The sequence below is a fragment of the Chrysochloris asiatica genome, unplaced genomic scaffold (genome assembly GCF_000296735.1).
Source record: "Chrysochloris asiatica unplaced genomic scaffold, ChrAsi1.0 scaffold00104, whole genome shotgun sequence".
Taxonomy (NCBI): Eukaryota; Metazoa; Chordata; class Mammalia; order Afrosoricida; family Chrysochloridae; genus Chrysochloris; species Chrysochloris asiatica.
This window is the reverse complement of record NW_006408622.1, coordinates 570055-593141: the sequence shown is the minus strand read 5'-3', so window position 1 is coordinate 593141 and position 23087 is coordinate 570055. Positions and strand designations below refer to the sequence as shown.

Sequence of the window (23087 nt, the reverse complement as noted above, 5' to 3'; positions counted from 1 at the left end):
TGCATATCAATAATTGATGGTCTGTTCCACAGTCTGCCCCTGGCCTTGTCTTCACTGATGATATGGAGCTTTTCCATCTTCTCTTTCCACTTAAACTACTTAAGAAGAAACATATGGAAAGGATTAAGAAGAAACATATGGAAAGAATTCTATTCCACATTATTTGGCAAACAGGTATCTATGCAGATAAATCAAAGCTATTGAACTGTATAAGCAAAACTGGTTTTCTTGATGTGCACATGCCCAGGAAAGAGGTGGCCCAGAGTCTCCACATGGCGTCCTCTGTCAACAGTCCATCTGACTTTGTTTCTAGATGTCAATCAAGCATGCTCATCAATGATTAGTCCGTTAAGTCAATTGAACTCAAAGATACCCAATGGCAGAATTGTACGTGGGTTGGCTTGATAACTGACTCTAACTTAGGGAGGAAAGAAAATGAACATGTTAACTCACAACATAGAAAGCATAACAATGAATTAATAAATGTTAAAACTAATTTATATAAGAATAAACAAAAAAATTCAGAACATATCAAAAGTTTAAAAAGAAATTGTATTCTCAGGCACAGGTGTTGAACCCTAGACAGAACTCCACTGACCTCATGGCAAACAACACTGTCTAGAATGTTCTTTTTATCCTTAAAATTGTTTTCTTGCACATGGTGTCTGTGTGCACTACTGTTACCATCCTCTGCCTGCAACTGCATCTTGGTGATCATATTCTGCATATGGCAAAGTTCAACATCTTTTTTTCCAGCAAGATCTGGTGTTTATTCATGTCCTCATTCTTCACTTTTCTGCTACCTCTCTTGAGCCTCTCATAGCAGATGTTCACATAGTGGAGGTCCTGGGTCACCTCCTGCATATTAGAGTTATGAGCACCTTCCTTAGCTTCAGGAAGTCATTGTGTTGCCAGTTCTTCACCTCCACACTCCCACCCCTTAACCCCCATGGGTAAAGGCAGCCTCAGACTTTCTTGCCTTTGGTTTCAATCAGCTGGTTGGATCCAACAACTGAAAACAGAATGCTTGCCTTAAGATACCTGGTCTGCTCTTTAAAATCTTCATCTTCACAATAGTGAATAATTGTTATCAGGACTGATTGTGAAGGTTGGAAATGTAAAGGTAGACATTTTATAGTAAGGAAGGGAGGGAATAACTTTTCAGTCTAGGAGCAGAGGTCCCTAGGACCATTAACAGAGAAGAGCCAAGAGCAGGAACCTATCCAGAGAAGCAGTGATGCCCGAGATGGAGGCAGAGACAATGACATGAGGCGATGGAGCAGCTGGGCACTTTAGATCCAGAAAGGGAGAGCGACTGTGTGCTGAAGACTGGGGCGGGGGGTGGGGGGGATAGCGTAGGGGGCAGTCTTGCAGGGTATACCCTTTGGTTGGTTGGTGATGCATGGAGAGGATTGTAACCATGGCAATGATATGATGTATGATAGAATGAATGTAAAACAAATGTTCTCCCATGTAAACTATCATATAATTCACAATAAAACACTTTAAAAAAAATATCTTCATCTTCACCTGACCTGGCATCAGGCAAGTGAAGGCATTTGATGCTATGTTCTTTAATTTCATCCATAATCCTTTTCTTCACGTGTTCATGCTCTTTCAGTGTGAGGGTGTTGGTCTTGGCAATGACGGGCACAATGTCCACCTTGTAGTGGATCACGCTCATGAAGGCTACATCCAGGGATTTTAGTCTGTGTCCACAGAGGTGGATGAAGTCAAAGCAGCAGTGAACCCTGTTGTCGATGATGTGTCTCCTGTTCAAGCTGCTCTCGTCATGCAGATATTGTTCAAACTGCTAATTGATGTAGGAGATGATGATCCTAAAAGAGTCTCAATAGTTTATAGTGTCACAGTAGCCAGGCATGTCCACCACCGTCAGTCGCAGCTTGACCCCTCGCTCTTTAATCTACATCATACAGGTTTTATCTGGACAGTGCTTTTAATTTTTTCTGCATCCTCAGAGATGACTCTTTCCAGGATGTTTATGAGCATCGATTTCCCCAGTCCCAACTCCCCAATAACCAATAACCATTAGTGTAAGCTCAGAACATTTCTTCACTGATTTTCCTTGAACTTGCTTAGGAAGGTTTTCAAATTCAACATAGCCAGGAGTTTCTGGATTTATAAACTGAGCTGGTTGCTATTTAGAATCTTGAGCAGTGTTTCATTAACCGGCAATGAGCTGAGGACTAGGTCCTGACTGAACGTTCCCCAGACCCACCCAGCCTAGGCTGCTGGCCACCATTCATGCCCCACTCATCCCTCTCTATTGATCTTGTTATTATTTAATGGTCCAATGATGAGAATTTTTGTTTTGTTTACATTAAGCTGCAACCCATACTGAAAGCTGTGGTCTTTGATCTTCATCAGTAAATATTTTAAGTCTTCTTCATTTTCATTCAGCAAACAAGATTGCATCATCTGCTTATCCCAGGTTGTTAATGAGTCTTCCTCCAATCTTGATGACACATTCTTCTTCATGTAATCTATTTCTCAAATTACTTCTTGCTCAGCATATAGATTGAATAAGTATGGTGAAAGAATACAACTTTGACACCTTTTCTAATTTTAAGTCATTCAGTGCTCCCTTGTTCTGTTTGAACAGCTACTTCTTGATCTATGTACAAGTGCCTCATTAGCACAATTCAGTGTTCGGGAATACTCATTCTCTGCAATGTTGTCCATAGCTTGTCATGATCCACAAATCAAAAGCCTTCACATAGACAATAAAGTTCAGGTAAACATCTCTCTGATATTCTTTGCTTTCAGCTAAGATTCATCTGACGTCAGCAATGATATCCCTTATTCCATGTGCTTCGTCTGAATCCAGGTGTAGAACTTGTGGCAGCTTCATGGGTTGCAGACAGTCAATGTTCTGTTGCAGATATTTTTTAATTATCTTAAGTAAAATTTTACTTGTGTGTAGCACTAATAATATTGTCAGATGACTTCTACATTCCATTGGCTCACCTCTCTTTTGGAACGGGCATAGATATAGATCTCTTCCAATCAGCTGGTCAGGTATCTGCCTTCCAATTTTCTTGACATAGATGAATGAGTGTCTCCTGTGCCACATCAGTTTGTTAAAAGGTTTCAATTTGTATCCCATCAATTTCCAGAGACTTGTTCTTTGCCTGTGTCTTCAGTGCACCTTGAACTTCTTCCTTTAGACTCATTGGCTTTTGATCATATGCCAATGTGATCACTTGAATTGGTTGAACACATATATTTCTTCCGTCTTCTTTTGATGCTTTCTGCATCATTCAATATTTTGTCCATAGTATTTGCCCTTCAGTATTTCAAGTCGAGGCTTGAACTTTTTTTTTTTTTTTTTTTTTCATTTTTGTCAGCTTGAAAAATATGCTCTTCTTTTGGTTTTCTAACTCTAGGTCTGTGAACAATTTATTATAATATTTGACTGTCTTCTCAAACTGCCCTTTGAAATATTCTATTCAACTCTTTTACCTCCTTATTTTTTCCATTTGTTTTAGCTTATCTCTCCTCAAGAAAATTTTTAGAGTCTATTCTCACATCCATTTTGGTCTTTTTATTCTTTCTTTTCTTCTTAATGACCTTTGCTTTCTTCCTGTATGATGTTCTTAATGTCATCTTTTCATCCATTACTGTTCTTGAGATGATCTGTAAATTCAGTTGGACTTACTTTAATTGTCTTCAGCTTCAGCCTGAGCTTGCATATTGATAGCCTGTTCCATAGTTTTCCCCTGGTCTCATTTTGACCAATAATGCAGAACTTTTAAACTGTCTCTTTCTATAGGTATAGTCAGTTTGATTCTGGGCATTCTACCTGGTAAGGTCCATGCATATAGTCAACTTTTATGCTGCTAAAAAAAGGTATATACAATGAACAAATCATTGGTCTTGCAAAATTCCTTCATAGGATCACCATCATTTTTTCTATCACCAAAGTCATATTACATATAGAAATATTAGTAAATATATGTATATATACAATATGCCTGGGTAGTTCAAATGGTTTGCACTGAACTGGTAACCTATATGGGAGTACTGGTGTACTATAACACACAGTTTCCATGAGTTGGAATTGCCGTGATAGAAACATATTAGTTTACTTGGTTTGATACACACACACATACATTTGACTTTTATATCTTGAAAGAACATGAAGCAAAGAACATGACAGTATTAGTGAGCACACCTGGTTCCTGGATCTTGATTTCTGGTGTCATTATCCAATAAATGGAACCAGAGATTCTTGGAGATATGGTTAAACATAGAATGGGGGCAGAAAATATGCAAAAGAATCTGGAGCATATTATCCATTCCTGAAATCAAAGAATTACTTTTAAAAATATGATGGGAGTATGTCAAAGGGATTCAGGAACCAACTGAAAGAGTTTCCAATGACCATAGCTAAGATACTTTTGAGTTAGAACCCAAAGTATAAAATAAACATCCATGAGTCCATACTACTACAAAAACAGATACTCCATGGCTTACAACAGAGTTCTGTTCTGGCAACTCTGTTTTAAGTCAATTCTGACACAAGTTTAAAAGTTCTGTTAAAAAAAATAGTTTTCATTATTATTGACTTTTATTATAAGCATATTTATAAATCATACCATTGAACATATGTTAGTGAACGTCTGAGCATGATAATATCAGCAAATTACATGCTGCAACTTTGTTTTAATACATTTTCTAATGATAAGATGTACAAAAAGAAATTAAAAACAACAGACCACAAGTGTGGTCTGTCATGACTTGCATATATCTTAAGTCAGAAACTACCTGTAAGTAACTCATTAAATAAATAAATTGTTAGAAGAAAAAAAATATATTGCACAAGAATACCTGTTTTTTATGTGTGAACTGTACATAGTGACTTCCTTCAAAATAGAAAGGGAACAAAAAGCAAATTTACAGTAGAAAAACCTGACAAACACAACCTAAACCTGTTAATCAAAATCTATATTAAGAGTGATAAATTTTGTTGATGTGATTAAGTGTCATGATTTGTATTCCTCTAAAAAAAAAAAAAAAAACCCTATCACCTCAGTATAACTACTAGAAAAAACATCTGACATATTCAAGTAGAAAGTCATTCTAGAAAATACATAATCAGAATTTCTCCAAAATGTCAAGGTCATCAAAAATAATGAAAGCCTGAAAACTATTTCAGTTATGATAGCATTTAGACATGAAAACAGACTGTGATATAGTATTCTGAATTGTATCCTGAAATATAAAAAGGACATTAGGTTAAAACTAAGTGACTAGGGATAAAGTATGATTGCTAGTTAATATCAATGTACCAATGTTTGTTGACTAGTTACATATAAAAAAGTACTATACTAATGCAAAATGTTCATAATAGGATAAACAAGGTGGAAAGTACACCATGTTGAACTACAGCCATTGCCACAGTCACACCATTGTTCTGTGCACTAAGCAGGATTTCAAACTCTGACTCCAAAGTAAATAGGTCAGACCTTCCTGAAAGACTGTACATGGTGTATATTTTGACTGGTTTGTATGGGGGTTGAAGAACTGGACATCAATTTGGCCTGAACCAGAGCCCCTTACATAGCAGAGAAAGGGGCAGCAATGAAGTTCGGAAAGCTGTGCCCACCTAAGGGTTCAGGGATCAGTATGTGTTTTCAGGGATTTAGGAGGCACTGTGGAAATTAAGGGCCACTTAAAAAAAAAAAAAAAAACAATGAAAGAGAAACCACCTGTACATAAACCGAAATAGTGAACAGAATAAAATAACACAAAGACATTAAGCATACTCAAATAACTGAGGAAAACAGACCAATAAAGATATCAAGAAAATGATGATTGAATAAAATGATTATATAAATAAAGAGATGTATTATAGAAGTAAATAAATCATGAAATTGATTGTATTCTTAAATTGATTATATAACTTAAATTTACAAAAAACTCATTGGGATGACTAAGCAGATATGAGTGGATAGAAGAAAGAATAAGTAATTGAAAGGAAAAGTCATCAAAATTATGGAGGCTGAAGAGCAAGAAGAGATTGCTGAGCCTATCATAATGGAAATGTGGGATGTCTTTAAATGAATTAAAAGAAACATCATAGAGACCCCAGAATGAGATGATATATAGAAAGGTACAGTATTTTTGAAGAAATTATAACATAACACATCTAAATCCCATGAAGTACATAAATCTACTAATCTAAGCTCAATGGACTCCAAAATGATTCAAGCCAAAAGCTTTAGAATCTAACACTCAAAACTAAAGATAAAGCAACTAGAGAGTAGTTTTGCTTACAAAAGATACTAAGATCAAATGACAATGTCTTCTCAGAAATCTTGGAGACTAAAGACAGTGGAGTGACATATTTAAAATCCTTGAAGAAAAATAACTGCCCAAAATACTATATATGACTAAATGTCTTTCAAGAATGATGGTGATAATGTTGGCCAATCCCAACTGAGGATGGGGGTCTGCTTCCAAGATGGCTCACTCACAAGGCTATTGGCTGGAGGCCTCAGTTATTCTTCACATGAGCCAGATGGCAGCTGGCTTTCTCCATAGCAAGGGGTCTATATGACAGAGCAGAAAACTGAGAGACACTGCATTGTCCTTTAAAACTCAATCTCAGAAATAGTACCCCCATTTCTGTCATTTTCTATTGGTCACATAAGCCACCTAGAGCAATGTAGGAGGGGACTATAAAAGGATGTGATTATAATGAGATTGAAGTAATTGAGGACCATCTGAGAAACTGGCTACATCATGTGACTATATTACCTATATAGTTTCCTTTCTAAAAGATCACTCAGTTGTCTTTTTATATCATCTAACTTAAGAATAAACTGACTTTTATTATCAGTATATTTATAAACCATAACATTGAACATTTGTGAGTGAAAATATATTTCTATTTGACATGCATAATGAATAGTAAAAGACTTGGAAGAATACATTTAAAAGGAGAAGTAAAATGGCATGGTGTGAAAGGTAACTTTATGCTTTTACTCTGTGTTTTCTAATTATGATTTGAATTATATACAATGACATTTTGTTCTTCAGTTATTTTCCTAATTTTCTGTTGCTGAAAAAAAAAAAAAAACTGCCCAAACTTAGTGGCATTAAAAAATATTTGTGAATAATGATGGTGAAACTAAGACACTCACAGTTAAACAAAAATGAAGAGAGTTTTATTACTGCTATGTGTTGTTAGGTTCCTGTGACTCTATTTATAATCATAATGACTCCCAGCACAACAGAACAAAACATTGCCCAGTCCTGAACCATTTTCATAATTATTATATTTGAGTCCATTGCTGCTGCCACTGTGTTTAATCCATTCCTTTGGGGATCTTCCTCTTTTTCACTGACCCTCACCTTACCAAGCATGACGTCCTTCTCTAGTGACACATACAGGACCATTCATAAGGGTCCTTTGTATCACATAAAAAAAAAAAACAATTGCCAAAGTATTATATATGGAAAATTATCCTGGCAACAAGTCCAAAGACTGAGAGACAAAATATCGCCATCCTGGCTTCCAAGGAACATTCTGGCTCTACTTCTTCCAAGACAGATCTATATGTTATTCTGGAAGTCCATGGTCCTTTTCAGTATTCTTCTCCAACCATAATTCAAAGGCATCTATTCCTTTATGGTTTTCTTTAATCATTGTCCAACTTTCACATGTATGTGAAGTGATTGAAAATATCATGGTTTGGGTCAAGTACACATTAATCTTCAAAGTGACATCTTTCTTCTTTAAAGAGATAGTTTGCTTATATTTGTCCACTTACATATGTTGTTCGATTTCTTGACTGCTTCCATGAGCATTGATTGTGTATCCAAGCAAAATAAAGTCTTTGACAATTTCAATCTTTTCTCTATCATGATATTATTTATTGGTCCAGTTATCAGGAGTTTTGATTCTTTACATTGAGATGCAATCTATTCTGGAGGTTGTAGTCTTTGATCTTCATCAGACATGAGAACTTGGATTACAAGAAGAAAAGAAGGAGACTTCTGAATCCAAACTTTGAAAATATTATTAAAGAAAACAAAAGTAAACCTATTCATTTAGGGCTTAGTTAATTACTGGCTCTTGTGGATAAGCACTGGACTACTAACAAGGTTGGCAATCCATGCCCACCAGCTGCTGTGCAGGAGAAAGATGAGGCTTTCTGCATCCACAAAGATTTATAGTCTTTGAATCCCTATACAAGGTTGATATGAGTCAAAATGAACTTGACAGCACTTAACAACATCAGGTGAACTCACTCAGTCATATTGGAAATTATACACTAAATATGGCTGCTGATCTGACATCTTCATGTCACTATGGAAAATGTGGTGAGAGCTGTGGATCACAGCCTCCACAGTTGTGTCTTCTCAAGGAACTTTATTCAGTAAGATGGCAACCCTTAGAGTTGGCATGTGAACTTCAGATTGTTTACATCCTCAGAGAAGGCTGAGCCTATCAAGGATTTGAAAAGGTTTTGTAATCTCTGTCACCTATGGCTGAGGTTATATAATCACATTAAGTACCAGATTCTGGGAAAGCTGATGATTAGAGCAGTTCATGTTCTCTATTCCAATGGACTTCCAGGTCTTAGTCAAGGAAATTGTAGTTGAAAGTTTCAATGACCTAAAGGAGATGTTGATAAACAACAGGAGACCCAAGATTTCATCCATAGTCTGCTAACATGAATAAGGATTTCTTCTGTAAAACCCAGATTTCCCAATGGTTAAATCTGAGGCCAGCAACGTAGATGAGGTGAGAGTCTTGTTCAGGAAGTCTAGAGAATGTGTGAATGAGATACACCAAGAAAGCAGATAAAAGGCAAGTGAAGACCATTACAATTTTTCAGGAACTGATGATACAGCAAGGAAATATCAGGGGAAAAAACTTCTGTCAGAGACAATTTCTGGAAATGGTGACTTGGAGAGTCTGAAATCTGAGAAAGACTAGGAAAAAAACTTGAAGGAAGACAGGGAAGCCATCAATAGTTTGTGATGCCCGGGACCCTCAGCTTCCAAACAGTCCTACAGAGTCTATGTGATCCAATGATGGGAAAATCCTGAATGAGGCACTTCTATTAAAAATGTGAGTACAGACATACCACCCACTGTTGTTTTGGAGAGAGAAGATGCTATTCCAGATGTAGCAAGGAAATATCTCAGAAGAATATGAATTTTCCAAAGGAAGAAAACTAGACAACTCACCCATGTCCAAGGAAGGCCTCAGGAAAGAGTTGCACATTTGGATAAAATAGAATGATTGGCACTATGAGGGTTGTTGTTGATGTTGTTAGGTGCCATCAAGTCAGTACTGACTCATAGCGACCCTATGCACTACACAAAAAAACACTGCACGATACTGGGCTGGCAACAGCCATAATTAATTAAGGAATTAAAATGAAGAAATTGAGACATATTAATCGAGGAATTGAAATAAAGAAATGAGACACGGGGAAAACTACACATGAAGAATTCATTGTTTTGCAAAGCAACAATGAACTATTTTCTTTTCTTTTCTTTTTCTTTCTCTTTCTTTCTTTTTCTCTTTGGATGGCAGAGCCACAAAGCGTTGTTTTATTATTTTTTATGCACAGACCCCTAGTTAAATTTTTCTCTTGTTAAATCATTCTCTGATTTATTCATGATTTTATTAGTATCCCTTTTTACTTTAGATCTTTGACTCTCCTACACTTTAGTATATTTTTATTAAAAGTTAGAAGCCACACATTAGCTACATTTTATTCTACTTGTAATCTTAGGTAGTTTTAATACTTATATTAACAATGTTCTTAAGACTGCTAGGAGACAGGATTTGTCAATTGAATTACTGCCAGCTTAGGTTTAGTGATTGTAAACATTCTGCCTTGTAGCCTTAGTTTAAGGCAATAAAGGATCTCACAGCCATAAATAAGAGCTGTGGGTACAAGAATTTTTAAAAACAATTTGACAATTAGATAAAGGCTATGGGTATATACAGATACTAAATAAAAAGTCTGACTTAGATTTTCTTAAATTAATGATCAGTAAATTAGAGAAGTTGTTTTTCATAACCTCAGTTTCCCTGATAAGTGTTTTTGTAGGCTATAAACAGATAGTGTATGGAAGAAGTTAATGGAGAGTTAATTGCACCAAACAACTAAAATTAACAAGATTTAACAGACAAAGGTTAAGAAACATGTGTAGGTTAGCTTGCTTCTCAGAGAAAAGAACAGGTTTAAGTAGGAACAAATGTTTAACTAAAAGGTTTCAAGGCACCTGAATGTCTCCTATGAGTTGAAATAATGTCTCTTTGCTGTAACTCTTCATCAATGTTGCAAACCATGAGGAATGTGCTCCAAGATAGATTGTATTTTTATGTCATTGATTACTATGAATGCAATGTTTTCTGTAATGGTATATAAGGGGGTTGTAAGATAGAACAAAAAAGTAGAAGAAAGGAAGTAGAATAAAGAAGTAGAAGTAGAGGTAAGTAAGAATAGAGGCAAGAAGTAGAGGTAAGAGTAAGTATAGGAAAGTAGAAGAAAGGAGGTAGAAGAAAGGAGTGGAAAAATGGAGAGAGGTAAGAGATGTAGAGGCAAGAGTGAGAGAAGTAAGTAGAAGCAGAAAGAAGTAGGGAGAGAAGAAGGAATATGAGGTGGAGAGGAGACGAGACAAGAATGGAGCTAGGATAGAGAGAGTAATGTAGAGAAGAAGCAGGGGAATGGAGTAGTGAAAGTAGTAATGTAGATAATTAGGAGTAGTAGTGTAGAAAGAAAAAGAATAAGAGTAATGTAGAGAAGGAGACAATAAAGAAATGGAAGGAGGGGAAGGGAGAAAAGAAACAGAAGAGATGAGCAGGAGGGGAGCAGGAGAGGAAAGAATGAAGCAGGAGCAGGGGAAGGGAGAGAAGCCGAAGAGATGAACAGGAGAGCAGGAGAGAAAAGAATGAGCAGGAGGGTAAAAAATGAGCAGGGCAGTAAAGAATGAGAGAAGTAGAGTATTAGAGTAGCCATAGAAATAATAATAATAAAGCATGTAAGAAGAAGATTTTGAATTTATCATGACCCATGACTCCGTGTAATCCCTTAATCGCCGACGTCCGCACACATCTTCGGAAAAAACTCTGGAATAAATATGCCAGGGCAGGCTCTCGGCACTGGGCCAACCTCACAATTGTTGCCACACTTGAGCACATTGATGCTGTCACTTTGCCAATCCATCTCACTGAAGGTCTTCCTCTTTTTATCTGGCCCTCCACCTTACCAAACATGATATCCTTCTCCAGCGAATGGTTCCTCTGGACAATATATCCAAAGTATGAGAGACGAAGTTTGGCTATCCTGGCCTCCAAGGAACACTCTGGCTGCACTTCTTCCAACACAGATCTGTTGGTTCTTTTGGCAGTCCATGGCACTTTCAATATTCTCCTCCAAAACCATAACTCAAAAGCATCAATTCCTCTGTGGTCTTCCTTATTCAATGTCCAGCTTTCACATACATATGAGGTTACTGAAAATACCATGGCTTGGGTCAGGTGTACCTTAGTCCTCAAGCTGACATCTTTGCTCTTCAACACTTTAAAAAGGTCTAGTAAAGCAGATTTACCCAATGCAATACATTGATTTCTTGACTGCTGCTTCCATGAGTGTTGATATTTGATCCGAGAAGAATGAAGTACTTGACAACTTCAATCTTTTATCTGTTGATAAGAATGTTGTTTATTTGTCCAGTGGTGAGGATTTTTGTTTTCTTGACATTGAGATGCAATCCATATTGGGGGCTGTGCTCTTTGATCTTCATCAGTAAGAATTTAAGTCCTCTTCATTTTCAGCAAGCAAGTTTGTATCATCTGCATATCGCAAACTGTTAATGAGTTCTTCCTCCAATCCTGATGCCACCTTTTTATTAGTAGAACCCAGCTTCTTGGATTATTTGCTCAGCATACAGGTTGAATAAGTATGGTAAAAGAATACAACCCTGTCACATACTTTTCTTAATTTTAAACCATTCAGTATTCCCATGTTCTGTTCAAACAACTGCCTCTTGGTCCAGGTACAGAGTCTTCATGAGCACAATTAAGTGTTCCGGAATACTCATACTTCACAATGTTTTCCATAGCTTGTCATGGTCCAAACAATCAAAAGCCTTTGTGTAGTCAATAGTCAATAAAGCACAGGTAAACATCTTTCTGATATTCTCTGTTTTCAGCCAAGATCCATAGTACATCAGCAATGATTTCCCTCGTTCCACAGGCTCTTCTGAATCCAGCTTGAACCTCTGAAAATTTTCTGTCAATGCATGCTTGTAGCCGTTTCTGTATTACCTTTAGCAAAACTTTACTCACATGGGATATCAAAGAGATTGTCTGATGGTTTCTGCATTCCATTAGGTCACCTCTCTTTGGAATGGATCTCTTCCAATCAGTCGGCCAGATAGTTGTCTTCCAAATTTCTTGGCAGAGATGAGTGTCTCCTGTGCCACCTCACTTTCTTGAAAGATTTCAATTTTTATTCCATCAATTTCTGGTGCCTTGTTCTTTGCCAATTCCTTCAATGCACCTTGGACTTCCTCCTTCAGTATCATTGGCTCTTGATTATATTGCTACCTCTTGAAATAGTTGAATATCAACCATTTCCTTTTGGTACAGTTACTCTGTGTGTTCCTTCCATCTTCTTTTGATGCTTTCTGTATCATTCAATAATTTGCCTAGTGAATCCTTTGATAATGAAAGTCGAGGCTTGAATTTTTTCTTCAGTTCCCCCAGCTTGAGAAATGCTGAGCATGTTATTCTCTTTTGGTTTTCTGACTCCAGATCTTTGAACATTTTGTTGTAATATTTGACTTTATCCTCTCAAACTGACCTTTGAAATTTTCTGTTCAGCTCTAGTACCTCCTTATTTCTTCCTTTTGCTTTAGCATCTCTATGCTGGAGAGTAAGTTTCAGTGTGTCTTCTGACATCCATTTTGACCTTTTCCTTCTTCTTGTCTTCTTAATGACTTTTTGTTTTCTTCCTGTATAATGTTCTTGACATTATCCCACAACTCTTCTGGTTTTCATTGTTTAATGTATCAAATGTATTATTCAGATGATCTCTAAATTCAGGTGGGATATATTCAAGGCCATATTTTGCCTCTCATGGACTTGTTTTCATTTTCTAAGCTTCAGTCTGAATTTGCCTATGAGCAGTTGATGCTCTGTTACACAATCTTCCCCTGGCTTAGTTTTGGCTGATGATATGGAGCCTTTCCACAGTCTCTTTCCACAAATGTAGTGAATTTGATTTCTGTGTATTCCATCTGATGAGACCCACATCTTGTATGTTATCTAAAGAAGGTATTGGAAATAAACAAGTCATTGGTTTTGCAGAATTCTATCATGAGATCTCTAGCATCATTTCTATCACCAAGGCCATATTTTCGAACTACTGATCCTTCCTCCTTATTTCCAAACTTTGTATTCCAATCACCAGTAATGATCAATACATCTTGAATGCATGTTTGATCAATTTCAGATTGAAGAAGTTGGTAGAATTTTTCTATTTCATCCTCACTGGCTTTAGTAGTTTTGCATAAATTTGAATAATAGTGGTATTGACTGGTTTTCCCTGTAGGTGCGTGGATATTATCTTGATATGTTCTATTTAATGATGAATGCAACTCCGTTCCTCTTCAATTTGTCCTTCCCAGCATAGGATACTGTGAAAGTTTAATTTGGTGTCAACATGGCCAGACCAGGATGCTCAGTGGTTTAGCAATTCGATGTAGTATTCACCACCAACACTTAACAACAATAACAATTCACCACCATAATGAGATATACTATATGTTGTTGTTGTTATCGGGTCAGTCCCAACCATAGCAACCCTAGTGGCTGGTGAGCTTGAATGGCGGACCAGTGGTCAAGCTGACTTTGCAGTTCAGGACATTAACCCACATTGTCACACCAGAACTCCATATTATAATAATGTGATCTGCTCTGATCTGATGCAATTATACTATGCATATTAAACCCTCATTCCTGTGCTGTTAATGGGAGCCCAGGTGGCGCTATAGGATAATCACTGGATGTCTAATCACAAGTGCAAGCCAACCAGCTGCTGCACAAGAGATAGAGGAGGCTTTTTTTTTTTTTTTTTCCTGTAAAGATTTAAAGCCTCAGAAATGCTATGTAGGGTTGGTATGAGTCAGAATCAATTTGACAGCATAGAACAACAGCAATAACAATACGTATTTCAAGTCCTCTTCATTTCCAACTAGCAATGCTGTGTCTTCTGCATATCACAGGGTGATTAATGAGTTTTCCTCCAATCCTGATGCCACATTCTTCTTCATCTAACCCATCAACTCAGATTACTTACTCAGCATACAGACTGAGTAACTATAGTGAAAGGTCCCAATACTGATGCACACCATTCCTGATTTTAAACCATGCAGTATCTCTTTGTTTTAAGGTGTAACTTAGTCCTCAAATTGGTATCTCTGCTTTTTAACATTTTATAGAGGTCGAGTTCAGTAGATTTGCCTAATGCAATCTGTCATTTCTTGACTGCTATTTCCATGAATGTTGATTGTGATACAAACAAAATGAATTTCTTGACAACTTCAATGTTTTCTCCATTTATGATGATGTTATTTATTGTTCCAGCTATGAGAACTTTTGTTTTTTTCTTTTGTTTTGTTTTGTTTTTTTTTGCATTGAAATGCAGCCCACACTGAATGCTGAAGTCTTTGAACTTCATCAGTAAACATTTTAAGTCCTATTCACTTTCAGTAAGCAGTGTGTATCATCTGCACGTCGCAGGTTTTTAATGAGTTTCCTCCAATCATGATGTCATGCTCTTCTTCATATAATCCAATTTCTTAGATTATTTGTTCAGCGTACAGATTGAATCAGTATGGTGAAAGAATACAACTGTAGAGCACAGTTGTGCTTTTCTGATTTTAAACCATTCATATTCCCTTGTCCAGTTTGAATTGCTGCCTCATCATTTGTGTATAGGTTCCTCATGAGAACCATCACGTGTTCTGGAATACCCATTCTTTGCAATGTCATCCACAGACTGTCAGGATCCACACTGTTGAATGCCTATGAATAGTCAAAAAAGCACAAGTAAACATTTTTCTGGTATTTTTTGCTTTCAGCCAAGATTCATCTGAAGGAGAAAGAATGCTGGACATGGAACCATGGTAGAGAAAATAGCACCAGATGCAGTTTACCACAAGGAAAAGACTCTTAAAGACCAAACTACCAAGCAGAACCAGCCAATGAAAACGACTACAACCAACCACAAAGAGAGAAAACCACTAGGTGGGGACTTTACCTAAACCTGGACAAACGTATATGAAAGCAAGATGACCTTTAAGTCACTTTTGCCTCATTAGTATGCTAAATCACACACCCCTCAGAGACATAGCAGATCTAGTGAAAACCAAATAAGTACAGAAAGGATAGTACCACATTTCTATGAAATTTCTACTCCTTTACTATAAATTAAATGAATACTTCTCCCCTTTATTATGATATGTTATAACCAATACCTCAAAAATGTATATCCAATACTCCACCCAGTCTTCTCTGGTCTTCAGAGACAGACCTGCCTTCAACTTCACTTCGAGCATGTACCTTTGTTTTACTAGTAAACTGCTTGTGCTTGAAAGTCACCTTGTGCAGGTGTCTTGTTTCGTGGCTGAGTGCAATTTATCCCCCAGTTATTTGGGTGCAGCAAGTAAAACGAACCTACATCTAGACAACATTTTGGTGAGCAAGCTAGGAGACAAGTGTAGAACTCCACCATAACAATTGGAAGTATGGGACAGAGGGGTATGAATGGTGTCATAGTGCTCTTTATGGTTTATTTGTGATTGTCTGAGCTGACTCCCTTTCTTTTGGCTTTTTATTTCTTTCTTCAGGACTATATTAGTCATTGGTTCTATTTCTGAATCCAAAGATAAAGAGGTACTCTGTCCCTCTGACCTAAGAGATTGTGTGATGTCTCTTGAGAGTCAGATCCTTACATAGGTATTGTTGGTCAAACCAATGATGTGTATGAACATCCATAACCCCCACCAATTTATAAAATATTATTGGATTCTCCTGGGGAGCATTTCCATATGACCAGAGAGCCTTGAATCCACTGGGTATGCCCATTCGGGAGCATTGATACATGTAAAATGGGAATACCAACCCTAGGATTCATGACCTAGGGAAGCCTGAACCACAGTGCCACATTTTAAACCTGATGGACCCTTCCCCATGCTGAGTCTGTTCCTGTCTGACTAGCTTCAGCTACTCTTCAGCATTGCCTCTTCTTTTCACTATGTACTATTTTGAGGGCACACTGAACCCTATTAAAACCTGGACCTCTAATAGCCAGTTTTTAAAATTCCAGCTATTGCTTATATAATATCCAAATTACAGGTATTCAGGATTTTAATCCTGACACACTATTGACAGTCAAGCATGAACCCAATCCAGATCTTAGCCATGATTGTATTGAGACCATAATTCAAGTATTTTCAGGACAATCCGACCTAAAAGACACCCCCTTAGAAAGCCCAGACGATGTATGATGCACTGGTGGAAACAGTATGATAGTTAATGGTAGTCAATGTGCTGGATATGCTGTGATTTCACACACCCAAGTTATTGAGAGTATTGTTCTTCTAAATACCTCCACTAAAAAATCAGAACTCATTGTCCTAACAAGGGCTTTAGAATTGGCACAAGACAGCGTATCCTAATTTTGACAGATAGCAAATATGCCTACTTTATTTTACATGCACATGGATAGCTCTGGAAAGAAAAGGGGCTTTGGTCTGATACAGGAGGGGCAATTAAATATGGGGAAGAAATCAACAGATTGCTGGGTGTTGTATTGCTACCCATAGAAGTGTCAGCAAAGAAGGGGACTAGTTGTTGCTAGGGAAAATTATAAAGCTGATCAAGAAATCAAAAGAGTAGCTACGGATCAAGCCCTAATCCTTCTACCATCAAGCTAATTAACTTTTATCTCAAATTTCCAACTAGAGAAAGAGGGAAAAATTCCTTATACTGTGGATGAGGAGGAGTGGGCCCAGAAGCAGAGTTTTCCCTAAAGCCCACCAAATGGTGGGAACAGGGGATAAGGCATATATCTCTAGGGCTCTGGTATAGAAATTTGTCTCAAGCTTCCACTAAGCCTTCCATCCTGGTTCAGAGTCACTGACTCTCAAGCTGGACAGAATTGTAATCATAAAAGGGTTAAGAAAAGTAGACAAACATGTGACCTGACCCTGCCCATTTTGTGTCCAAAACAATCCTCAGGGGAGGCTCAAGACACCTCTTCTTCTGACTCCAGTTCAAAGAAGGGAAGTATACCCAGGAGAAGACCAGAAGTAGATATTACAGTCATAAACTAATGTAATGGGTTCAGATTTTTACTGGCTATGATAGACACTTTCTTGAAGTAGGTGGAAGCTTTCCCCACACGGACAGAAAAGGCTAAGGAAATCTGAAAAAAATCATCACAAGGGAAATTATACCCTAATTTGGGTTGCCACTCAGTCTTCAGAATGACAAAGGACCAGTGTTTACTGCCAAGGTCACCCAGGGACCATCCACTGTCCTATGAATTAGTTATCATCTCTATATTTCCTGGAGACCTCAGCCCTCTGTAAAAGCAGAAAAAGCCAACCAAACACTCAAAAGAACCTTAGTCAAGTTATGCCAGGAGATAAAGACTAACTGAACACAAAACCTTCCTGTTGCCTTTATGAGACTCAGAGCAGCAACAAAACAAAAGTCAAGCTTGAGGCCTTTCAAATTTATGTATGGATGCCCCTTTCCAGTGCTGGTAACTACTTCCAGCCCAGAGATTGGCAAATCCTTGATCATATTATCAACCTAAGAAAAAGTACAACAGTTCCTGTTGGACTATGGCCAACAAGTCCTGGCTAGTCCAAACCCAAGCCTCCTGGAATCTGATATAGAACTCAGAAGCTGGGTCCTCCTTAAGGAATGGAAAGAAAGAGGTTCACAGACCCAACTAGAACCTTTATGGACAGTACCTTATCAAGTATTATTATCTACCCCCACAGGTTCAAACTGAAAGATATTGAGAACTAGGACATTTCCCTGATCAAACCTGTTCACCAAGACAAACCTGAGGAGCCCAAGGTCATTGAGGACTCACCTGAGTATGACTGCCAGCCTACAGATGGGTTCAAACTCCTTATTCAAAAGAAAGCCCAAATCAGATGATTAACATTAACCCCATACTTATCCTAGACTTTGTATCCTACTTGCCTTTCTTTTTGTATTATTACTGGGTCTTAATTGCATGTTACCTCTTTAAAATACCTATTACCTCCCATACTGTCTGCATGTAAAGTAGTGATTCGTTGTGTGACTAAAATTTTACACATCTCAAATAGACTGATACATGAAGAAACTCCTTTTGTGCTGTTCTTAATTGCCAAGTCCTATCTGGGAATGATCCCATACTCACTGTCAGCTTAAAGATAATTAATTCCACTGCTCATTATCTATACTTGCTGGCTATGCTATCCCTTAAAAGTTGGGATTGCATTCACCCTATTGTCCTTTATCTGAACCGTCTCAATGGCACGTCACAACAACAACAATTGTCCTCTAAGAGTTGGGATGCATTCACAACTCAGTGAGTCAAACTACTATTCTCTCAAATGTATGGTTGGTATTGGCCAGAGAGCAAATTTGCAGCATTTTCCTCTCCTCCATTAACCACTTTACCACTCTTCTCACTCCACCAGATTGAGATATCTTCAAACTCCTTACAAATACTATGATTAGGAGTACTTATTGTAAATAAAGAAACGTTATGGAGTTACCTTTGTAAAAGTGAAAACCCTTAACACTCTTGTTGTTGTTTGGTGCTAGTCTAGTTGGTTTGGACTCATAAAAATCCTTTATAGGGTTTCTGAGACTGTGAATCTTTATGGAAGCAGAAAGACTCATGCTCCTCCCAGAGTGGCTGGTAGGTTTGATCTCTTGACCTTGCAGTTAGCAGTTCAGTGTTTATCCTACAGCACCATCTAAACATTCTCATTGTTGTTATTGCTACTTGCTATTGAGTAGGTTCCAACTCATAGCAACCCTGTATAGGGTTTAGCAGTTCTGTTGCTTACCCTAAAGCACTTCAAACATTCTCATTAGAGAGCAGTATTTATACACATTGTCAAATAGGACTGACTATGAAGCTTTGGGAATACCCTCATGATGTCTGAGGTGTGTGTATATGGGGCAGGGAGCGTTACTACAGAAAGCACAAACAGTTCTATTTAGAGAGATGTGTTTACATAAGGTGTTCCAGACTTCTTGTGAAAAGGAAGTAAACAGAGTTATCTTTGTAAAAGTTTGTGTTTAACACCCTGGAAAGCATGTTAAGTTCTCTTTATACAGCAGTGTTAAAACACATCATTAAATAGAGGTTTATGTGAGTATGAAGCTTTACAAAGTTACCTCTGTGAAAGTACTTGTTTAACATGCTGGAAAGCAAGTCACATTCTCTTTACATGTGTTTGCATGCTGTGTTTAAGAGTGTTTCTTGTGAATAAGAAATTGTAGTTATTTCTTTCAAATTCTTATGGATCCTAGAATTCCTGGAGCCATTACTGTTTGGTGAACTCCTGAAACTTTTGTTCTGAAATAAACTTTAAACCTCATTAAATATCTATCTATATCTGTATCTATCTATATCTATCTATGCTGTTATTGTTATGTGCCGTGAAGTTGGTTCCGACTCATAGCGACCCTGTACAGGGTTTCCAAGGCTGTAAATCTTTACAGGAGCAGAAAGCTTCATGTTTCTTCCGCGAAACAGCTGGTAGTTTCAAACTGCTGACCTTACGGTGTACAGCCCAATTCGTAATCATTACGCTACCAGAGCTCCTATGAGTAACATATATCATATAGATCTAGATCTAGATCTAGATATCCCCTGAAGTTTTCTTAAAACTAAACAATGTTTCCTGTTGTTAGGTGCCATTGAGTAGATTCCCACTCACAGTGTCCCTCTGCACATCAGAATAAAACATTGTCCCTTCTTGTGCCATCCTCACAATTGTTGTAATGTTTGTACCCATTGTTGTAGCCATTGTATCAATGCATCTTGTTGGGGATATTCCTCTTTTTTGCTTACCTTCTACCAAACATGATGTGTTTTTCCAAGAACTAGTTCCTCCTGATAGCAATTTCAAAGTACACGAGATGAAGTCTTAACCATTCTTGATTCTAAGGTGAATTCTGGCTGTCCTTCTCCCAAGACACATGTATTTGCTCTTCTGGCAATTCATGGTATTTTGAAATTCTTCCATAAGACCATAATTCAAATGTACCAATTATTCTTAAGTCTTTCTTATTCATCATCCAGCTTTCATTTGCTTGAGGCAACAGAAAATATCATGGCATGGGTCAGGTTCACTTTAACCCTCAAAGTGACATTTTTTTTTTTTTCTTAACATTTTAAAGAGATCATCTGCAGTAGATTTACTCCGTGTAATATATGAAATTTTACTTGTAAAAGAGTTTGCTTTGTTTTCTGGAAGGTATGTCCAAACATATTTTCTTTTGAGTGATGTGATTACAGATTGTTTTAACATTGCTTCTTCTGAATAAGAACACTTATATGACATGTCTGCAAACTGGTATCTTTTATACTCTGGAAAGCAGGTGTAAGTCTCACTAGAGAAATGTTTAGTAATATTATTTGTGAATAAAAATATTTCTAGTTTGTCTCTGTGAAAGTATGTTTTTAACACTCTGGGAAGTAGGCAATGGTTTCTTTGGTGAAATGTATTAAAACACTAATCAATACAGATTTTGCAATTGTGAACATTTAAATTTGTAAAAAAGCATTCAACACTCTGAAAAGTAGTTTCATTTTTCACTACAGATATGTGCCTACATAATTTGTTTGAAAGTGTTAATAGTGAATAAGCAGTTTTGCAGATTTACCTGTGCATAGACTTTGCTTAACATTCAGGAAAGTATGTCACATTATCTTTAGAGACCTGTGTGTTTAAACTGTTGCATTTAAGGGTGCTTTTTGTGTTTAAACTGTTGCATTTAAGGGTGCTTCTTGTGATTAGGAAAACTTGCAGAGCTGGGATGGTGAATGTTACCTGTCAATTTAGCATTTGCTTCTATAATGTAATATAATATAATCACTTTCATGATTTAATCAGTCAATCAGTTAAATGGGGATTTTCCTTAGGGCTATAATCTGCCTCTAGTATATAAATGGATGTTCCAATAAGACTCACTAGTAAACTAGGAAGACTCAGTAATTTCTTCTCACTTGAATTTACATATTATTCTTGGGAAGTAAGCCTGCAGAAATTTTCAGTCTGCTGCCTAGCCTGCAAATTTTGAATTTGCCGGCTTCCACAGCCCTGTGAATCAGCAGAAGCCTCAGCCTGCCACGTGACCTACAGATTTGAGGTTTGCCAGCTTCACAATTGGGTGAGCTATTTCCTTGAAGTAAGTTTCTCTATAAAAATTCATACATATACTTCACTGTTTTTGCTCCTCTAAGACAAAAGCTATTTGTGTAAACCAGTGTGTTCAAAACAATGGAAACACAGAATTCTCTTTACGTAGCAGTACTTAAACAATTTCCAAGTCGTTTTTTTTTTTGTTGTTGTTGTTCTATTTTGTTTGCTAGTTTGAAGTTTACAAAATTGACTCTGCAAAGATTCTGTTTAGCACTCTGGAAATTTTGTACCATTTGCTTTAAAGAGTTGTATTTTATAAGCTGTGTTTAAAACTGTAAATAAGAAGCCTTAAACAGGTATCTATATAAATGTGTGTCTTTAACAGTCTGGAAAGCATGTGCAATTATCAGAATTTATATAGCGTGTTTAAGGGTGCTCATTTACAATGATTGGTCTCTCAATGTGCAGAGAAAAAAAAAAAAGAGTGATGAAAATTAAAGACACTTGGAATCAATTAGTCCAATAGACTAATGGACCACATGAACATTAATCTCCATGACCCTGAAACCAGAAGACCTTGGTGGTGCCTGGCTACTGCTACCAACTTCTCTGAAAGTGATCACATTAGAAGGTCCTTGATAGAGTGGGGAAAATATGGAATAAGACCCAAAATTATTTAAAAGACCAGGCTTACAGTTCCATAAGATACTGGAAGAACCTGAAACTATGACCCTCTGCCACTCTTCGGGTCTAAAACTGAATTCACCCTCACGGCTCAGTTTTCAGCCAAGCAGGAGATAGGTACATAGGAAAGACAAAAACACTAGTAAGGCATTCTTACCATGGAATGATCAACCATTCAAGACCAGAAGGGCAACATTTACCTAAGAACAAAGTTCAGAAGGGTTGAGAGGATAGTGGCATGGAAATAAGAACCACAAGGACCAAGTGGAATAACTTCCATTATATGGAGGTGATTGCAATTATTGAGATGAAACAAAGTGTATAAGTTGCTAAAGGTAAAACTGATGATATGCTCTGTAAACCTTATCCCAATTCTTAATAAAAAGTTAAAAAAAAAAGAAAGAGAGAGAGAGAGAAAGCTTCTAATGAGTAATACGCTTTTACAGAGTATTATGGGTTAAATAATGTAGCCCCAAAATATGTGCTAGAACCTGATCCTCATACCTGTAGATATAATCCCTTTGAGGAGAAGGATTTCCTTTTTATGTTAATTGTTGTTGTTGTGAAGTGCCATTGAGTTAGTTCCGAATCATAGTAGCCCTGTAAAGGATCAGCTAGTGAGATTGACCTTGCAGTTCAAACCAACTTTGCAGTCCAGAAAATTAACCCACAGCACAACACGTGACTCCAATTTGTTGTTATTTTTCTAAATACTGTTGAATAGGTTCCTACTCAGAGCAATCCCACATAGGGCTTCCAAGGGGCAGCTGGTGGGTTTGAACCACTGATCTTGTGATTAGCAGTCCAGTGTGTATTCACAGTGCGACACCAGGACTCACAGGCATATTTTAAATCAATTATTTTTGAAAGATAAAAGGAGCAAATTAGGCAGAGAAAGAAGGAAACATAAATGGGGATACAGTAATGTCGCTCGGAGATCATCAAGAAACTGA

The 23087-nt window shown here is 37.2% G+C and overlaps 1 pseudogene; it reads right to left on the bottom strand.

Annotated features, from left to right (window-relative positions):
- Positions 1-486: 486 nt before the first annotated feature.
- The window catches only part of LOC102837984, a 167257-nt pseudogene continuing 144656 nt past the window's right edge, over positions 487-23087 (bottom strand).